We start from the raw sequence: 15,886 nt of genomic DNA on the forward strand, positions 1-15,886 counted from the left end.
GTGAGTGTTGTTGATGGATCCTGTGGTGCAATCTGTTAGTGTGTTGTACTTATACAGCAGTATAAAGCAATTAGATGACAAGGTTATGAGTTCAAGCCCCACCAGGAGCAAGTATTCTTCTTGCCTGTCTATTTCTTGTCCGGAAAATTATAATTTATTCAAGCCATTTAGGAGTACAATTCATTGGTAATAGGTATGTCATTGAGATGACAGGTCAGAGTGCAGGCAGAGATAGAATACAAATTCATAGCCTTCTGTATCACCAACTATGCAGGGTGGCAAGCCTGCTCGAAATTCCAAGCGGATGGTTGTTTGCGAAGTGAGTTGGTGCTTCGGCAGAGAAAATAAACACCTAACGTGGGGCTCGAACCCACGACCCTGAGATTACGAGTCTCATGCTCTACCGACTGAGCTAGCCAGGTGCCTCAATCGTGATTTTGACTTGGTTTGAATATCGTACATCCCAGTTTCTGCAAAATATGGTGATCAGTGAGTGTTGTTGATGAATCCTGTGGTGCAATCTGTTAGCGTGTTGTACTTATACAGCAGTATACAGCAATTAGATGACAAGGTTATGAGTTCAAGCCCCACCAGGAGCAAGTATTGTTCTTGAAGCCTCTGCCTGTCTATTTCTTGTCCGGAAAATGATAATTTATTCAAGCCATTTAGGAGTACAATTCATTGGTAATAGGTATGTCATTCAGATGACAGGTCAGAGTGCAGGCAGAGCTAGAATACAAATTCATAGCCTTCTGTATCACCAACTATGCAGAGTGGCAAGCCTGCTCGAAATTCCAAGCGGATGGTTGTTTGCGAAGTGAGTTGGTGCTTCGGCAGAGAAAATAATCACCTAACGTGGGGCTCACGACCCTGAGATTAAGAGTCTCATGCTCTACCGACTGAGCTAGCCAGGTACCTCAATAGTGTTTTTGACTTGGTACGAATATCGTACATCCCAGTTTCTGCAAAATATGGTGATCAGTGAGTGTTGTTGATGGATCCTGTGGTGCAATCTGTTAGCGTGTTGTACTTATACAGCAGTATACAGCAATTAGATGACAAGGTTATGAGTTCAAGCCCCACTAGGAGCAAGTATTGTTCTTGAAGCCTCTGCCTGTCTATTTCTTGTCCGGAAAATGATAATTTATTCAAGCCATTTAGGAGTACAATTCATTGGTAATAGGTATGTCATTGAGATGACAGGTCAGAGTGCAGGCAGAGATAGAATACAAATTCATAGCCTTCTGTATCACCAACTATGCAGGGTGGCAAGCCTGCTCGAAATTCCAAGCGGATGGTTGTTTGCGAAGTGAGTTGGTGCTTCGGCAGAGAAAATAAACACCTAACGTGGGGCTCGAACCCACGACCCTGAGATTACGAGTCTCATGCTCTACCGACTGAGCTAGCCAGGTGCCTCAATCGTGATTTTGACTTGGTTTGAATATCGTACATCCCAGTTTCTGCAAAATATGGTGATCAGTGAGTGTTTTTGATGGATCCTGTGGTGCAATCTGTTAGCGTGTTGTACTTATACAGCAGTATACAGCAATTAGATGACAAGGTTATGAGTTCAAGCCCCACCAGGAGCAAGTATTCTTCTTGAAGCCTCTGCCTGTCTATTTCTTGTCCGGAAAATGATAATTTATTCAAGCCATTTAGGAGTACAATTCATTGGTAATAGGTATGTCATTGAGATGACAGGTCAGAGTGCAGGCAGAGATAGAATACAAATTCATAGCCTTCTGTATCACCAACTATGCAGGGTGGCAAGCCTGCTCGAAATTCCAAGCGGATGGTTGTTTGCGAAGTGAGTTGGTGCTTCGGCAGAGAAAATAATCACCTAACGTGGGGCTCGAACCCACGACCCTGAGATTAAGAGTCTCATGCTCTACCGACTGAGCTAGCCAGGTGCCTCAATAGTATTTTTGACTTGGTACGAATATCGTACAGCCCAGTTTCTGCAAAATATGGTGATCAGTGAGTGTTGTTGATGGATCCTGTGGTGCAATCTGTTAGCGTGTTGTACTTAAACAGCAGTATACAGCAATTAGATGACAAGGTTATGAGTTCAAGCCCCACCAGGAGCAAGTATTGTTCTTGAAGCCTCTGCCTGTCTATTTCTTGTCCGGAAAATGATAATTTATTCAAGCCATTTAGGAGTACAATTCATTGGTAATAGGTATGTCATTCAGATGACAGGTCAGAGTGCAGGCAGAGATAGAATACAAATTCATAGCCTTCTGTATCACCAACTATGCCCACGACCCACGACCCTGCAACTATGCAGGGTGCTCGAAATTCCAAGCGGATGGTTTTTTGCAAAGTGAGTTGGTACTTCGGCAGAGAAAATAATCACCCAACGTGGGGCTCGAACCCACGACCCTGAGATTAAGAGTCTCATGCTCTACCGACTGAGCTAGCCAGGTACCTCAATGCTGATCTTGACTTGGTTTGAATATCGTACATCCCAGTTTCTGCAAAATATGGTGATCAGTGAGTGTTGTTGATGGATCCTGTGGTGCAATCTGTTAGTGTGTTGTACTTATACAGCAGTATAAAGCAATTAGATGACAAGGTTATGAGTTCAAGCCCCACCAGGAGCAAGTATTCTTCTTGCCTGTCTATTTCTTGTCCGGAAAATGATAATTTATTCAAGCCATTTAGGAGTACAATTCATTGGTAATAGGTATGTCATTGAGATGACAGGTCAGAGTGCAGGCAGAGATAGAATACAAATTCATAGCCTTCTGTATCACCAACTATGCAGGGTGGCAAGCCTGCTCGAAATTCCAAGCGGATGGTTGTTTGCGAAGTGAGTTGGTGCTTCGGCAGAGAAAATAATCACCTAACGTGGGGCTCGAACCCACGACCCTGAGATTAAGAGTCTCATGCTCTACCGACTGAGCTAGCCAGGTGCCTCAATAGTATTTTTGACTTGGTACGAATATCGTACAGCCCAGTTTCTGCAAAATATGGTGATCAGTGAGTGTTGTTGATGGATCCTGTGGTGCAATCTGTTAGCGTGTTGTACTTAAACAGCAGTATACAGCAATTAGATGACAAGGTTATGAGTTCAAGCCCCACCAGGAGCAAGTATTGTTCTTGAAGCCTCTGCCTGTCTATTTCTTGTCCGGAAAATGATAATTTATTCAAGCCATTTAGGAGTACAATTCATTGGTAATAGGTATGTCATTCAGATGACAGGTCAGAGTGCAGGCAGAGATAGAATACAAATTCATAGCCTTCTGTATCACCAACTATGCCCACGACCCACGACCCTGCAACTATGCAGGGTGCTCGAAATTCCAAGCGGATGGTTTTTTGCAAAGTGAGTTGGTACTTCGGCAGAGAAAATAATCACCCAACGTGGGGCTCGAACCCACGACCCTGAGATTAAGAGTCTCATGCTCTACCGACTGAGCTAGCCAGGTACCTCAATGCTGATCTTGACTTGGTTTGAATATCGTACATCCCAGTTTCTGCAAAATATGGTGATCAGTGAGTGTTGTTGATGGATCCTGTGGTGCAATCTGTTAGTGTGTTGTACTTATACAGCAGTATAAAGCAATTAGATGACAAGGTTATGAGTTCAAGCCCCACCAGGAGCAAGTATTCTTCTTGCCTGTCTATTTCTTGTCCGGAAAATTATAATTTATTCAAGCCATTTAGGAGTACAATTCATTGGTAATAGGTATGTCATTGAGATGACAGGTCAGAGTGCAGGCAGAGATAGAATACAAATTCATAGCCTTCTGTATCACCAACTATGCAGGGTGGCAAGCCTGCTCGAAATTCCAAGCGGATGGTTGTTTGCGAAGTGAGTTGGTGCTTCGGCAGAGAAAATAAACACCTAACGTGGGGCTCGAACCCACGACCCTGAGATTACGAGTCTCATGCTCTACCGACTGAGCTAGCCAGGTGCCTCAATCGTGATTTTGACTTGGTTTGAATATCGTACATCCCAGTTTCTGCAAAATATGGTGATCAGTGAGTGTTTTTGATGGATCCTGTGGTGCAATCTGTTAGCGTGTTGTACTTATACAGCAGTATACAGCAATTAGATGACAAGGTTATGAGTTCAAGCCCCACCAGGAGCAAGTATTCTTCTTGAAGCCTCTGCCTGTCTATTTCTTGTCCGGAAAATGATAATTTATTCAAGCCATTTAGGAGTACAATTCATTGGTAATAGGTATGTCATTGAGATGACAGGTCAGAGTGCAGGCAGAGATAGAATACAAATTCATAGCCTTCTGTATCACCAACTATGCAGGGTGGCAAGCCTGCTCGAAATTCCAAGCGGATGGTTGTTTGCGAAGTGAGTTGGTGCTTCGGCAGAGAAAATAATCACCTAACGTGGGGCTCGAACCCACGACCCTGAGATTAAGAGTCTCATGCTCTACCGACTGAGCTAGCCAGGTGCCTCAATAGTATTTTTGACTTGGTACGAATATCGTACAGCCCAGTTTCTGCAAAATATGGTGATCAGTGAGTGTTGTTGATGGATCCTGTGGTGCAATCTGTTAGCGTGTTGTACTTAAACAGCAGTATACAGCAATTAGATGACAAGGTTATGAGTTCAAGCCCCACCAGGAGCAAGTATTGTTCTTGAAGCCTCTGCCTGTCTATTTCTTGTCCGGAAAATGATAATTTATTCAAGCCATTTAGGAGTACAATTCATTGGTAATAGGTATGTCATTCAGATGACAGGTCAGAGTGCAGGCAGAGATAGAATACAAATTCATAGCCTTCTGTATCACCAACTATGCCCACGACCCACGACCCTGCAACTATGCAGGGTGCTCGAAATTCCAAGCGGATGGTTGTTTGCAAAGTGAGTTGGTACTTCGGCAGAGAAAATAATCACCCAACGTGGGGCTCGAACCCACGACCCTGAGATTAAGAGTCTCATGCTCTACCGACTGAGCTAGCCAGGTACCTCAATGCTGATCTTGACTTGGTTTGAATATCGTACATCCCAGTTTCTGCAAAATATGGTGATCAGTGAGTGTTGTTGATGGATCCTGTGGTGCAATCTGTTAGTGTGTTGTACTTATACAGCAGTATAAAGCAATTAGATGACAAGGTTATGAGTTCAAGCCCCACCAGGAGCAAGTATTCTTCTTGCCTGTCTATTTCTTGTCCGGAAAATGTTAATTTATTCAAGCCATTTAGGAGTACAATTCATTGGTAATAGGTATGTCATTGAGATGACAGGTCAGAGTGCAGGCAGAGATAGAATACAAATTCATAGCCTTCTGTATCACCAACTATGCAGGGTGGCAAGCCTGCTCGAAATTCCAAGCGGATGGTTGTTTGCGAAGTGAGTTGGTGCTTCGGCAGAGAAAATAAACACCTAACGTGGGGCTCGAACCCACGACCCTGAGATTAAGAGTCTCATGCTCTACCGACTGAGCTAGCCAGGTGCCTCAATCGTGATTTTGACTTGGTTTGAATATCGTACATCCCAGTTTCTGCAAAATATGGTGATCAGTGAGTGTTGTTGATGAATCCTGTGGTGCAATCTGTTAGCGTGTTGTACTTATACAGCAGTATACAGCAATTAGATGACAAGGTTATGAGTTCAAGCCCCACCAGGAGCAAGTATTGTTCTTGAAGCCTCTGCCTGTCTATTTCTTGTCCGGAAAATGATAATTTATTCAAGCCATTTAGGAGTACAATTCATTGGTAATAGGTATGTCATTCAGATGACAGGTCAGAGTGCAGGCAGAGCTAGAATACAAATTCATAGCCTTCTGTATCACCAACTATGCAGAGTGGCAAGCCTGCTCGAAATTCCAAGCGGATGGTTGTTTGCGAAGTGAGTTGGTGCTTCGGCAGAGAAAATAATCACCTAACGTGGGGCTCACGACCCTGAGATTAAGAGTCTCATGCTCTACCGACTGAGCTAGCCAGGTACCTCAATAGTGTTTTTGACTTGGTACGAATATCGTACATCCCTGTTTCTGCAAAATATGGTGATCAGTGAGTGTTGTTGATGGATCCTGTGGTGCAATCTGTTAGCGTGTTGTACTTATACAGCAGTATACAGCAATTAGATGACAAGGTTATGAGTTCAAGCCCCACTAGGAGCAAGTATTGTTCTTGAAGCCTCTGCCTGTCTATTTCTTGTCCGGAAAATGATAATTTATTCAAGCCATTTAGGAGTACAATTCATTGGTAATAGGTATGTCATTGAGATGACAGGCCAGAGTGCAGGCAGAGATAGAATACAAATTCATAGCCTTCTGTATCACCAACTATGCAGGGTGGTAAGCCTGTCGAAATTCCAAGCGGATGGTTGTTTGCGAAGTGAGTTGGTGCTTCGGCAGAGAGAATAATCACCTAACGTGGGGCTCGAACCCACGACCCTGAGATTAAGAGTCTCATGCTCTACCGACTGAGCTAGCCAGGAACCTGAATAGTATTTTTGACTTGGTATGAATATCGTACAGCCCAGTTTCTGCAAAATATGGTGATCAGTGAGTGTTGTTGATGGATCCTGTGGTGCAATCTGTTAGCGTGTTGTACTTATACAGCAGTATACAGCAATTAGATGACAAGGTTATGAGTTCAAGCCCCACTAGGAGCAAGTATTGTTCTTGAAGCCTCTGCCTGTCTATTTCTTCTCCGGAAGATGATAATTTATTCAAGCCATTTAGGAGTACAATTCATTGGTAATAGGTATGTCATTCAGATGACAGGTCAGAGTGCCGGCAGAGCTAGAATACAAATTCATAGCCTTCCGTATCACCAACCATGCAGAGTGGCAAGCCTGTTCGAAATTCCAAGCGGATGGTTGTTTGCGAAGTGAGTTGGTGCTTCGGCAGAGATAATAATCACCTAACGTGGGGCTCGAACCCACGACCCTGAGATTAAGAGTCTCATGCTCTACCGACTGAGCTAGCCAGGTACCTGAATAGTATTTTTGACTTGGTACGAATATCGTACAGCCCAGTTTCTGCAAAATATGGTGATCAGTGAGTGTTGTTGATGGATCCTGTGGTGCAATCTGTTAGCGTGTTGTACTTATACAGCAGTATACAGCAATTAGATGACAAGGTTATGAGTTCAAGCCCCACTAGGAGCAAGTATTGTTCTTGAAGCCTCTGCCTGTCTATTTCTTGTCCGGAAAATGATAATTTATTCAAGCCATTTAGGAGTACAATTCATTGGTAATAGGTATGTCATTGAGATGACAGGTCAGAGTACAGGCAGAGATAGAATACAAATTCATAGCCTTCTGTATCACCAACTATGCAGGGTGGCAAGCCTGTCGAAATTCCAAGCGGATGGTTGTTTGCGAAGTGAGTTGGTGCTTCGGAAGAGAAAATAATTACCCAACGTGGGGCTCGATTCCACGACCCTGAGATTAAGAGTCTCATGCTCTACCGACTGAGCTAGTCAGGTACCTCAATGGTGATCTTGACTTGGTTTGAAAATCGTACATCCCAGTTTCTGCAAAATATGGTGATCAGTGAGTGTTGTTGATGGATCCTGTGGTGCAATCTGTTAGCGTGTTGTACTTATACAGCAGTATACAGCAATTAGATGACAAGGTTATGAGTTCAAGCCCCACGAGGAGCAAGTATTGTTCTTGAAGCCTCTGCCTGTCTATTTCTTGTCCGGAAAATGATAATTTATTCAAGCCATTTAGGAGTACAATTCATTGGTAATAGGTATGTCATTCAGATGACAGGTCAGAGTGCAGGCAGAGATAGAATACAAATTCATAGCCTTCTGTATCACCAACTATGCAAGCCTGCTCGAAATTCCAAGCGGATGGTTGTTTGCGAAGTGAGTTGGTGCTTCGGCAGAGAAAATAATCACCCAGCGTGGGGCTCAAACCCACGACCCTGAGATTAAGAGTCTCATGCTCTACCGACTGAGCTAGCCAGGTACCTCAATGGTGATCTTGACTTGGTTTGAATATCGTACATCCCAGTTTCTGCAAAATATGGTGATCAGTGAGTGTTGTTGATGGATCCTGTGGTGCAATCTGTTAGCGTGTTGTACTTATACAGCAGTATACAGCAATTAGATGACAAGGTTATGAGTTCAAGCCCCAAGCAAGTATTCTTTTTGAAGCCTCTGCCTGTCTATTTCTTGTCCGGAAAATGATAATTTATTCAAGCCATTTAGGACAACAATTCATTGGTAATAGGTATGTCATTGAGATGACAGGTCAGAGTGCAGGCAGAGATAGATTACAAATTCATAGCCTTCTGTATAACCAACTATGCAGAGTGGCAAGCCTGCTCGAAATTCCAAGCGGATGGTTGTTTGCGAAGTGAATTGGTGCTTCGGCAGAGAAAATAATCACCTAACGTGGAGCTCGAACCCACGACCCTGAGATTAAGAGTCTCATGCTCTACCGACTGAGCTAGCCAGGTGCCTCAATGGTGAATTTGACTTGGTTTGAATATCGTACATCCCTGTTTCTGCAAAATATGGTGATCAGTGAGTGTTGTTGATGGATCCTGTGGTGCAATCTGTTAGCGTGTTGTACTTATACAGCAGTATACAGCAATTAGATGGCAAGGTTATGAGTTCAAGCCCCACCAGGAGCAAGTTTTCTTCTTGCCTGTCTATTTCTTGTCCGGAAAATAATAATTTATTCAAGCCATTTCAATCAATCAATCAAATTTATTTTATATAGCCCTTCGTACATCAGCTGATATCTCAAAGTGCTGTACAGAAACCCAGCCTAAAACCCCAAACAGCAAGCAATGCAGGTGAAGAAGCACGGTTTAGGAGTACAATTCATTGGTAATAGGTATGTCATTCAGATGACAGGTCAGAGTGCAGGCAGAGGTAGAATACAAATTCATAGCCTTCTGTATCACCAACTATGCAGGGTGGCAAGCCTGCTCGAAATTCCAAGCGGATGGTTGTTTGCGAAGTGAATTGGTGCTTCGGCAGATTCTTTTGAATCACCTAACATGGAGCTCGAACCCCCGACCCTGAGATTAAGAGTCTCATGCTCTACCGACTGAGCTAGCCAGGTACCTCAATGGTGATCGTGACTTGGTTTGAATATCGTACATCCCAGTTTCTGCAAAATATGGTGATCAGTGAGTGTTGTTGATGGATCCTGTGGTGCAATCTGTTAGCGTGTTGTACTTATACAGCAGTATACAGCAATTAGATGCGAAGGTTATGAGTTCAAGCCCCCCAGGAGCAAGTATTCTTCTTGAAGCCTCTGCCTGTCTATTTCTTGTCCAGAAAAGGAGCATTTATTCAATCCATTTAGGAGTACAATTCATTGGTAATAGGTATGTCATTCAGATGACAGGTAAGAGCGCAGGCAGAGCTAGAATACAAATTCATAGCCTTCTGTATCACCCGCTATGCAGGCTAGCAAGCCTGCTCGAAATTCCAAGAGGATGGCTGTTTGCGAAGTGAGTTGGTGCTTCGGCAGCGAAATCATTCACCTAACGTGGGGCTCGAACCCACAACCCTGAGATTAAGAGTCTCATGCTCTACCGAGTGATCTAGCCAGGTACCTGAATAATATTTTTGACTTGGTACGAATATCGTACAGCCCCGTTTCTGCAAAATATGGTGATCAGTGAGTGTTGTTGATGGATCCTGTGGTGCAATCTGTTAGCGTGTTGTACTTATACAGCAGTATACAGCAATTAGATGACAAGGTTATGAGTTCAAGCCCCAAGCAAGTATTCTTTTTGAAGCCTCTGCCTGTCTATTTCTTGTCCGGAAAATGATAATTTATTCAAGCCATTTAGGAGTACAATTCATTGGTAATAGGTATGTCATTGAGATGACAGGTCAGAGTGCAGGCAGAGATAGAATACAAATTCATAGCCTTCTGTATCACCAACTATGCAAGCCTGCTCGAAATTCCAAGCGGATGGTTGTTTGCGAAGTGAGTTGGTGCTTCGGCAGAGAAAATAATCACCCAGCGTGGGGCTCAAACCCACGACCCTGAGATTAAGAGTCTCATGCTCTACCGACTGAGCTAGCCAGGTACCTCAATGGTGATCTTGACTTGGTTTGAATATCGTACATCCCAGTTTCTGCAAAATATGGTGATCAGTGAGTGTTGTTGATGGATCCTGTGGTGCAATCTGTTAGCGTGTTGTACTTATACAGCAGTATACAGCAATTAGATGACAAGGTTATGAGTTCAAGCCCCAAGCAAGTATTCTTTTTGAAGGCTCTGCCTGTCTATTTCTTGTCCGGAAAATGATAATTTATTCAAGCCATTTAGGACAACAATTCATTGGTAATAGGTATGTCATTGAGATGACAGGTCAGAGTGCAGGCAGAGATAGAATACAAATTCATAGCCTTCTGTATAACCAACTATGCAGAGTGGCAAGCCTGCTCGAAATTCCAAGCGGATGGTTGTTTGCGAAGTGAATTGGTGCTTCGGCAGAGAAAATAATCACCTAACGTGGAGCTCGAACCCACGACCCTGAGATTAAGAGTCTCATGGTCTACCAACTGAGCTAGCCAGGTGCCTCAATGGTGAATTTGACTTGGTTTGAATATTGTACATCCCTGTTTCTGCAAAATATGGTGATCAGTGAGTGTTGTTGATGGATCCTGTGGTGCAATCTGTTAGCGTGTTGTACTTATACAGCAGTATACAGCAATTAGATGGCAAGGTTATGAGTTCAAGCCCCACCAGGAGCAAGTTTTCTTCTTGCCTGTCTATTTCTTGTCCGGAAAATAATAATTTATTCAAGCCTTTTAGGAGTACAATTCATTGGTAATAGGTATGTCATTCAGATGACAGGTCAGAGTGCAGGCAGAGGTAGAATACAAATTCATAGCCTTCTGTATCACCAACTATGCAGGGTGGCAAGCCTGCTCGAAATTCCAAGCGGATGGTTGTTTGCGAAGTGAGTTGGTGCTTCGGCAGAGAAAATAATCACCCAGCGTGGGGCTCAAACCCACGACCCTGAGATTAAGAGTCTCATGCTCTACCGACTGAGCTAGCCAGGTACCTCAATGGTGATCTTGACTTGGTTTGAATATCGTACATCCCAGTTTCTGCAAAATATGGTGATCAGTGAGTGTTGTTGATGGATCCTGTGGTGCAATCTGTTAGCGTGTTGTACTTATACAGCAGTATACAGCAATTAGATGACAAGGTTATGAGTTCAAGCCCCACCAGGAGCAGGTATTGTTCTTGAAGCCTCTGCCTGTCTCTTTCTTGTCCGGAAAATGATAATTTATTCAAGCCATTTAGGAGTACAATTCATTGGTAATAGGTATGTCATTGAGATGACAGGTCATAGTGCAGGCAGAGATAGAATACACATTCATAGCCTTCTGTATCACCAACTATGCAGGGTGGCAAGCCTGCTCGAAATTCCAAGCGGATGGTTGTCTGCGAAGTGAGATAGAATACAAATTCATAGCCTTCTGTATCACCAATTATGCAGGGTGGCAAGCCTGCTCGAAATTCCAAGCGGATGGTTGTTTGCGAAGTGAGTTGGTGCTTCGGCAGAGAAAATAATCACCCAGCGTGGGGCTCGAACCCACAACCCTGAGATTAAGAGTCTCATGCTCTACCGACTGAGCTAGCCAGGTACCTCAATGGTGATCTTGACTTGGTTTGAATATCGTACATCCCAGTTTCTGCAAAATATGGTGATCAGTGAGTGTTGTTGATGGATCCTGTGGTGCAATCTGTTAGCGTGTTGTACTTATACAGCAGTATACAGCAATTAGATGACAAGGTTATGAGTTCAAGCCCCACCAGGAGCAAGTATTGTTCTTGAAGCCTCTGCCTGTCTCTTTCTTGTCCGGAAAATGATAATTTATTCAAGCCATTTAGGAGTACAATTCATTGGTAATAGGTATGTCATTGAGATGACAGGTCATAGTGCAGGCAGAGATAGAATACAAATTCATAGCCTTCTGTATCACCAACTATGCAAGCCTGCTCGAAATTCCAAGCGGATGGTTGTTTGCGAAGTGAGTTGGTGCTTCGGCAGAGAAAATAATCACCTAACGTGGGGCTCACGACCCTGAGATTAAGAGTCTCATGCTCTACCGACTGAGCTAGCCAGGTACCTCAATGGTGATCTTGACTTGGTTTGAATATCGTACATCCCAGTTTCTGCAAAATATGGTGATCAGTGAGTGTTGTTGATGGATCCTGTGGTGCAATCTGTTAGCGTGTTGTACTTAAACAGCAGTATACAGCAATTAGATGACAAGGTTATGAGTTCAAGCCCCACTAGGAGCAAGTATTGTTCTTGAAGCCTCTGCCTGTCTATTTCTTGTCCGGAAAATGATAATTTAGTCAAGCCATTTAGGAGTACAATTCATTGGTAATAGGTATGTCATTGAGATGACAGGTCATAGTGCAGGCAGAGATAGAATACAGAGAATACAAATTCATAGCCTTCTGTATCACCAACTATGCAGAGTGGCAAGCCTGCTCGAAATTCCAAGCGGATGGTTGTTTGCGAAGTGAGTTGGTGCTTCGGCAGAGAAAATAATCACCTAACGTGGGGCTCGAACCCATGACCCTGAGATTAAGAGTCTCATGCTCTACCGACTGAGCTAGCCAGGTACCTCAATGGTGATCTTGACTTGGTTTGAATATCGTACATCCCAGTTTCTGCAAAATATGGTGATCAGTGAGTGTTGTTGATGGATCCTGTGGTGCAATCTGTTAGCGTGTTGTACTTATACAGCAGTATAAAGCAATTAGATGACAAGGTTATGAGTTCAAGCCCCAACAGGAGCAAGTATTCTTCTTGCCTGTCTATTTCTTGTCCGGAAAATGATAATTTATTCAAGCCATTTAGGAGTACAATTCATTGGTAATAGGTATGTCATTCAGATGACAGGTCAGAGTGCAGGCAGAGATAGAATACAAATTCATAGCCTTCTGTATCACCAACTATGCAGGAAGGCAAGCCTGCTCGAAATTCCAAGCGGATGGTTGTTTGCGAAGTGAGTTGGTGCTTCGGCAGAGAAAATAATCACCTAACGTGGGGCTCGAACCCACGACCCTGAGATTAAGAGTCTCATGCTCTACCGACTGAGCTAGCCAGGTGCCTCAATAGTATTTTTGACTTGGTACGAATATCGTACAGCCCAGTTTCTGCAAAATATGGTGATCAGTGAGTGTTGTTGATGGATCCTGTGGTGCAATCTGTTAGCGTGTTGTACTTATACAGCAGTATACAGCAATTAGATGACAAGGTTATGAGTTCAAGCCCCACCAGGAGCAGGTATTGTTCTTGAAGCCTCTGCCTGTCTCTTTCTTTTCCGGAAAATGATAATTTATTCAAGCCATTTAGGAGTACAATTCATTGGTAATAGGTATGTCATTGAGATGACAGGTCATAGTGCAGGCAGAGATAGAATACACATTCATAGCCGTCTGTATCACCAACTATGCAGGGTGGCAAGCCTGTCGAAATTCCAAGCGGATGGTTGTTTGCCAAGTGAGTTGGTGCTTCGGCAGAGAAAATAATTACCCAACGTGGGGCTCGAACCCACGACCCTGAGATTAAGAGTCTCATGCTCTACCGACTGAGCTAGCCAGGTACCTCAATGGTGATCTTGACTTGGTTTGAAAATCGTACATCCCAGTTTCTGCAAAATATGGTGATCAGTGAGTGTTGTTGATGGATCCTGTGGTGCAATCTGTTAGCGTGTTGTACTTATACAGCAGTATACAGCAATTAGATGACAAGGTTATGAGTTCAAGCCCCACCAGGAGCAAGTATTGTTCTTGAAGCCTCTGCCTGTCTATTTCTTGTCCGGAAAATGATAATTCATTCAAGCCATTTAGGAGTACAATTCATTGGTAATAGGTATGTCATTGAGATGACAGGTCAGAGTGCAGGCAGAGATAGAATACAAATTCATAGCCTTCTGTATCACCAACTATGCAGAGTGGCAAGCCTGCTCGAAATTCCAAGCGGATGGTTGTTTGCGAAGTGAGTTGGTGCTTCGGCAGAGAAAATAATCACCTAACGTGGGGCTCACGACCCTGAGATTAAGAGTCTCATGCTCTACCGACTGAGCTAGCCAGGTACCTCAATGGTGATCTTGACTTGGTTTGAATATCGTACATCCCAGTTTCTGCAAAATATGGTGATCAGTGAGTGTTGTTGATGGATCCTGTGGTGCAATCTGTTAGCGTGTTGTACTTAAACAGCAGTATACAGCAATTAGATGACAAGGTTATGAGTTCAAGCCCCAAGCAAGTATTCTTTTGAAGGCTCTGCCTGTCTATTTCTTGTCCGGAAAATGATAATTTATTCAAGCCATTTAGGACAACAATTCATTGGTAATAGGTATGTCATTGAGATGACAGGTCAGAGTGCAGGCAGAGATAGAATACAAATTCATAGCCTTCTGTATAACCAACTATGCAGAGTGGCAAGCCTGCTCGAAATTCCAAGCGGATGGTTGTTTGCGAAGTGAATTGGTGCTTCGGCAGAGAAAATAATCACCTAACGTGGAGCTCGAACCCACGACCCTGAGATTAAGAGTCTCATGGTCTACCAACTGAGCTAGCCAGGTGCCTCAATGGTGAATTTGACTTGGTTTGAATATTGTACATCCCTGTTTCTGCAAAATATGGTGATCAGTGAGTGTTGTTGATGGATCCTGTGGTGCAATCTGTTAGCGTGTTGTACTTATACAGCAGTATACAGCAATTAGATGGCAAGGTTATGAGTTCAAGCCCCACCAGGAGCAAGTATTGTTCTTGAAGCCTCTGCCTGTCTATTTCTTGTCCGGAAAATGATAATTTATTCAAGCCATTTAGGAGTACAATTCATTGGTAATAGGTATGTCATTCAGATGACAGGTCAGAGTGCAGGCAGAGATAGAATACAAATTCATAGCCTTCTGTATCACCAACTATGCAGAGTGGCAAGCCTGCTCGAAATTCCAAGCGGATGGTTGTTTGCGAAGTGAGTTGGTGCTTCGGCAGAGAAAATAATCACCTAACGTGGGGCTCAACCACGACCCTGAGATTAAGAGTCTCATGCTCTACCGACTGAGCTAGCCAGGTACCTCAATGGTGATCTTGACTTGGTTTGAATATCGTACATCCCAGTTTCTGCAAAATATGGTGATCAGTGAGTGTTGTTGATGGATCCTGTGGTGCAATCTGTTAGCGTGTTGTACTTATACAGCAGTATACAGCAATTAGATGACAAGGTTATGAGTTCAAGCCCCACCAGGAGCAAGGTATTGTTCTTGAAGCCTCTGCCTGTCTCTTTCTTGTCCGGAAAATGATAATTTAGTCAAGCCATTTAGGAGTACAATTCATTGGTAATAGGTATGTCATTGAGATGACAGGTCATAGTGCAGGCAGAGATAGAATACACATTCATAGCCTTCTGTATCACCAACTATGCAGGGTGGCAAGCCTGCTCGAAATTCCAAGCGGATGGTTGTCTGCGAAGTGAGATAGAATACAAATTCATAGCCTTCTGTATCACCAATTATGCAGGGTGGCAAGCCTGCTCGAAATTCCAAGCGGATGGTTGTTTGCGAAGTGAGTTGGTGCTTCGGCAGAGAAAATAATCACCCAGCGTGGGGCTCGAACCCACAACCCTGAGATTAAGAGTCTCATGCTCTACCGACTGAGCTAGCCAGGTACCTCAATGGTGATCTTGACTTGGTTTGAATATCGTACATCCCAGTTTCTGCAAAATATGGTGATCAGTGAGTGTTGTTGATGGATCCTGTGGTGCAATCTGTTAGCGTGTTGTACTTATACAGCAGTATACAGCAATTAGATGACAAGGTTATGAGTTCAAGCCCCACCAGGAGCAAGTATTGTTCTTGAAGCCTCTGCCTGTCTCTTTCTTGTCCGGAAAATGATAATTTATTCAAGCCATTTAGGAGTACAATTCATTGGTAATAGGTATGTCAT

The 15,886-nt window shown here is 43.6% G+C and overlaps 22 non-coding genes across 22 annotated transcripts; all 22 read right to left on the minus strand.

Moving 5' to 3' along the window:
- Positions 1-349: 349 nt before the first annotated feature.
- Positions 350-422, minus strand: trnat-cgu. The gene has a single exon. It is a non-coding gene; the product is annotated as a tRNA-Thr (tRNA).
- A 917-nt stretch (positions 423-1,339) lies between these two features.
- Positions 1,340-1,412, minus strand: trnat-cgu. Its single transcript has one exon. It is a non-coding gene; the product is annotated as a tRNA-Thr (tRNA).
- Positions 1,413-1,837: 425 nt separating this feature from the next.
- trnak-cuu lies at positions 1,838-1,910 on the minus strand. Its single transcript has one exon. It is a non-coding gene; the product is annotated as a tRNA-Lys (tRNA).
- Positions 1,911-2,353: 443 nt separating this feature from the next.
- Positions 2,354-2,426, minus strand: trnak-cuu. The gene has a single exon. It is a non-coding gene; the product is annotated as a tRNA-Lys (tRNA).
- A 416-nt stretch (positions 2,427-2,842) lies between these two features.
- trnak-cuu lies at positions 2,843-2,915 on the minus strand. The gene has a single exon. It is a non-coding gene; the product is annotated as a tRNA-Lys (tRNA).
- A 443-nt stretch (positions 2,916-3,358) lies between these two features.
- trnak-cuu lies at positions 3,359-3,431 on the minus strand. Its single transcript has one exon. It is a non-coding gene; the product is annotated as a tRNA-Lys (tRNA).
- Positions 3,432-3,847: 416 nt separating this feature from the next.
- trnat-cgu lies at positions 3,848-3,920 on the minus strand. Its single transcript has one exon. It is a non-coding gene; the product is annotated as a tRNA-Thr (tRNA).
- Positions 3,921-4,345: 425 nt separating this feature from the next.
- trnak-cuu lies at positions 4,346-4,418 on the minus strand. The gene has a single exon. It is a non-coding gene; the product is annotated as a tRNA-Lys (tRNA).
- Positions 4,419-4,861: 443 nt separating this feature from the next.
- Positions 4,862-4,934, minus strand: trnak-cuu. The gene has a single exon. It is a non-coding gene; the product is annotated as a tRNA-Lys (tRNA).
- A 416-nt stretch (positions 4,935-5,350) lies between these two features.
- trnak-cuu lies at positions 5,351-5,423 on the minus strand. The gene has a single exon. It is a non-coding gene; the product is annotated as a tRNA-Lys (tRNA).
- Positions 5,424-6,339: 916 nt separating this feature from the next.
- On the minus strand, positions 6,340-6,412 carry trnak-cuu. Its single transcript has one exon. It is a non-coding gene; the product is annotated as a tRNA-Lys (tRNA).
- A 425-nt stretch (positions 6,413-6,837) lies between these two features.
- Positions 6,838-6,910, minus strand: trnak-cuu. The gene has a single exon. It is a non-coding gene; the product is annotated as a tRNA-Lys (tRNA).
- Positions 6,911-7,334: 424 nt separating this feature from the next.
- trnak-cuu lies at positions 7,335-7,407 on the minus strand. The gene has a single exon. It is a non-coding gene; the product is annotated as a tRNA-Lys (tRNA).
- Positions 7,408-7,824: 417 nt separating this feature from the next.
- On the minus strand, positions 7,825-7,897 carry trnak-cuu. The gene has a single exon. It is a non-coding gene; the product is annotated as a tRNA-Lys (tRNA).
- A 420-nt stretch (positions 7,898-8,317) lies between these two features.
- trnak-cuu lies at positions 8,318-8,390 on the minus strand. Its single transcript has one exon. It is a non-coding gene; the product is annotated as a tRNA-Lys (tRNA).
- A 1,523-nt stretch (positions 8,391-9,913) lies between these two features.
- On the minus strand, positions 9,914-9,986 carry trnak-cuu. Its single transcript has one exon. It is a non-coding gene; the product is annotated as a tRNA-Lys (tRNA).
- A 909-nt stretch (positions 9,987-10,895) lies between these two features.
- On the minus strand, positions 10,896-10,968 carry trnak-cuu. The gene has a single exon. It is a non-coding gene; the product is annotated as a tRNA-Lys (tRNA).
- Positions 10,969-11,486: 518 nt separating this feature from the next.
- trnak-cuu lies at positions 11,487-11,559 on the minus strand. The gene has a single exon. It is a non-coding gene; the product is annotated as a tRNA-Lys (tRNA).
- A 918-nt stretch (positions 11,560-12,477) lies between these two features.
- Positions 12,478-12,550, minus strand: trnak-cuu. The gene has a single exon. It is a non-coding gene; the product is annotated as a tRNA-Lys (tRNA).
- A 416-nt stretch (positions 12,551-12,966) lies between these two features.
- On the minus strand, positions 12,967-13,039 carry trnak-cuu. The gene has a single exon. It is a non-coding gene; the product is annotated as a tRNA-Lys (tRNA).
- Positions 13,040-13,463: 424 nt separating this feature from the next.
- On the minus strand, positions 13,464-13,536 carry trnak-cuu. Its single transcript has one exon. It is a non-coding gene; the product is annotated as a tRNA-Lys (tRNA).
- Positions 13,537-15,535: 1,999 nt separating this feature from the next.
- On the minus strand, positions 15,536-15,608 carry trnak-cuu. Its single transcript has one exon. It is a non-coding gene; the product is annotated as a tRNA-Lys (tRNA).
- Positions 15,609-15,886: the final 278 nt, after the last annotated feature.

The sequence above is a fragment of the Oncorhynchus mykiss genome, unplaced genomic scaffold, assembly GCF_013265735.2.
Source record: "Oncorhynchus mykiss isolate Arlee unplaced genomic scaffold, USDA_OmykA_1.1 un_scaffold_218, whole genome shotgun sequence".
NCBI lineage: Eukaryota > Metazoa > Chordata > Actinopteri > Salmoniformes > Salmonidae > Oncorhynchus > Oncorhynchus mykiss.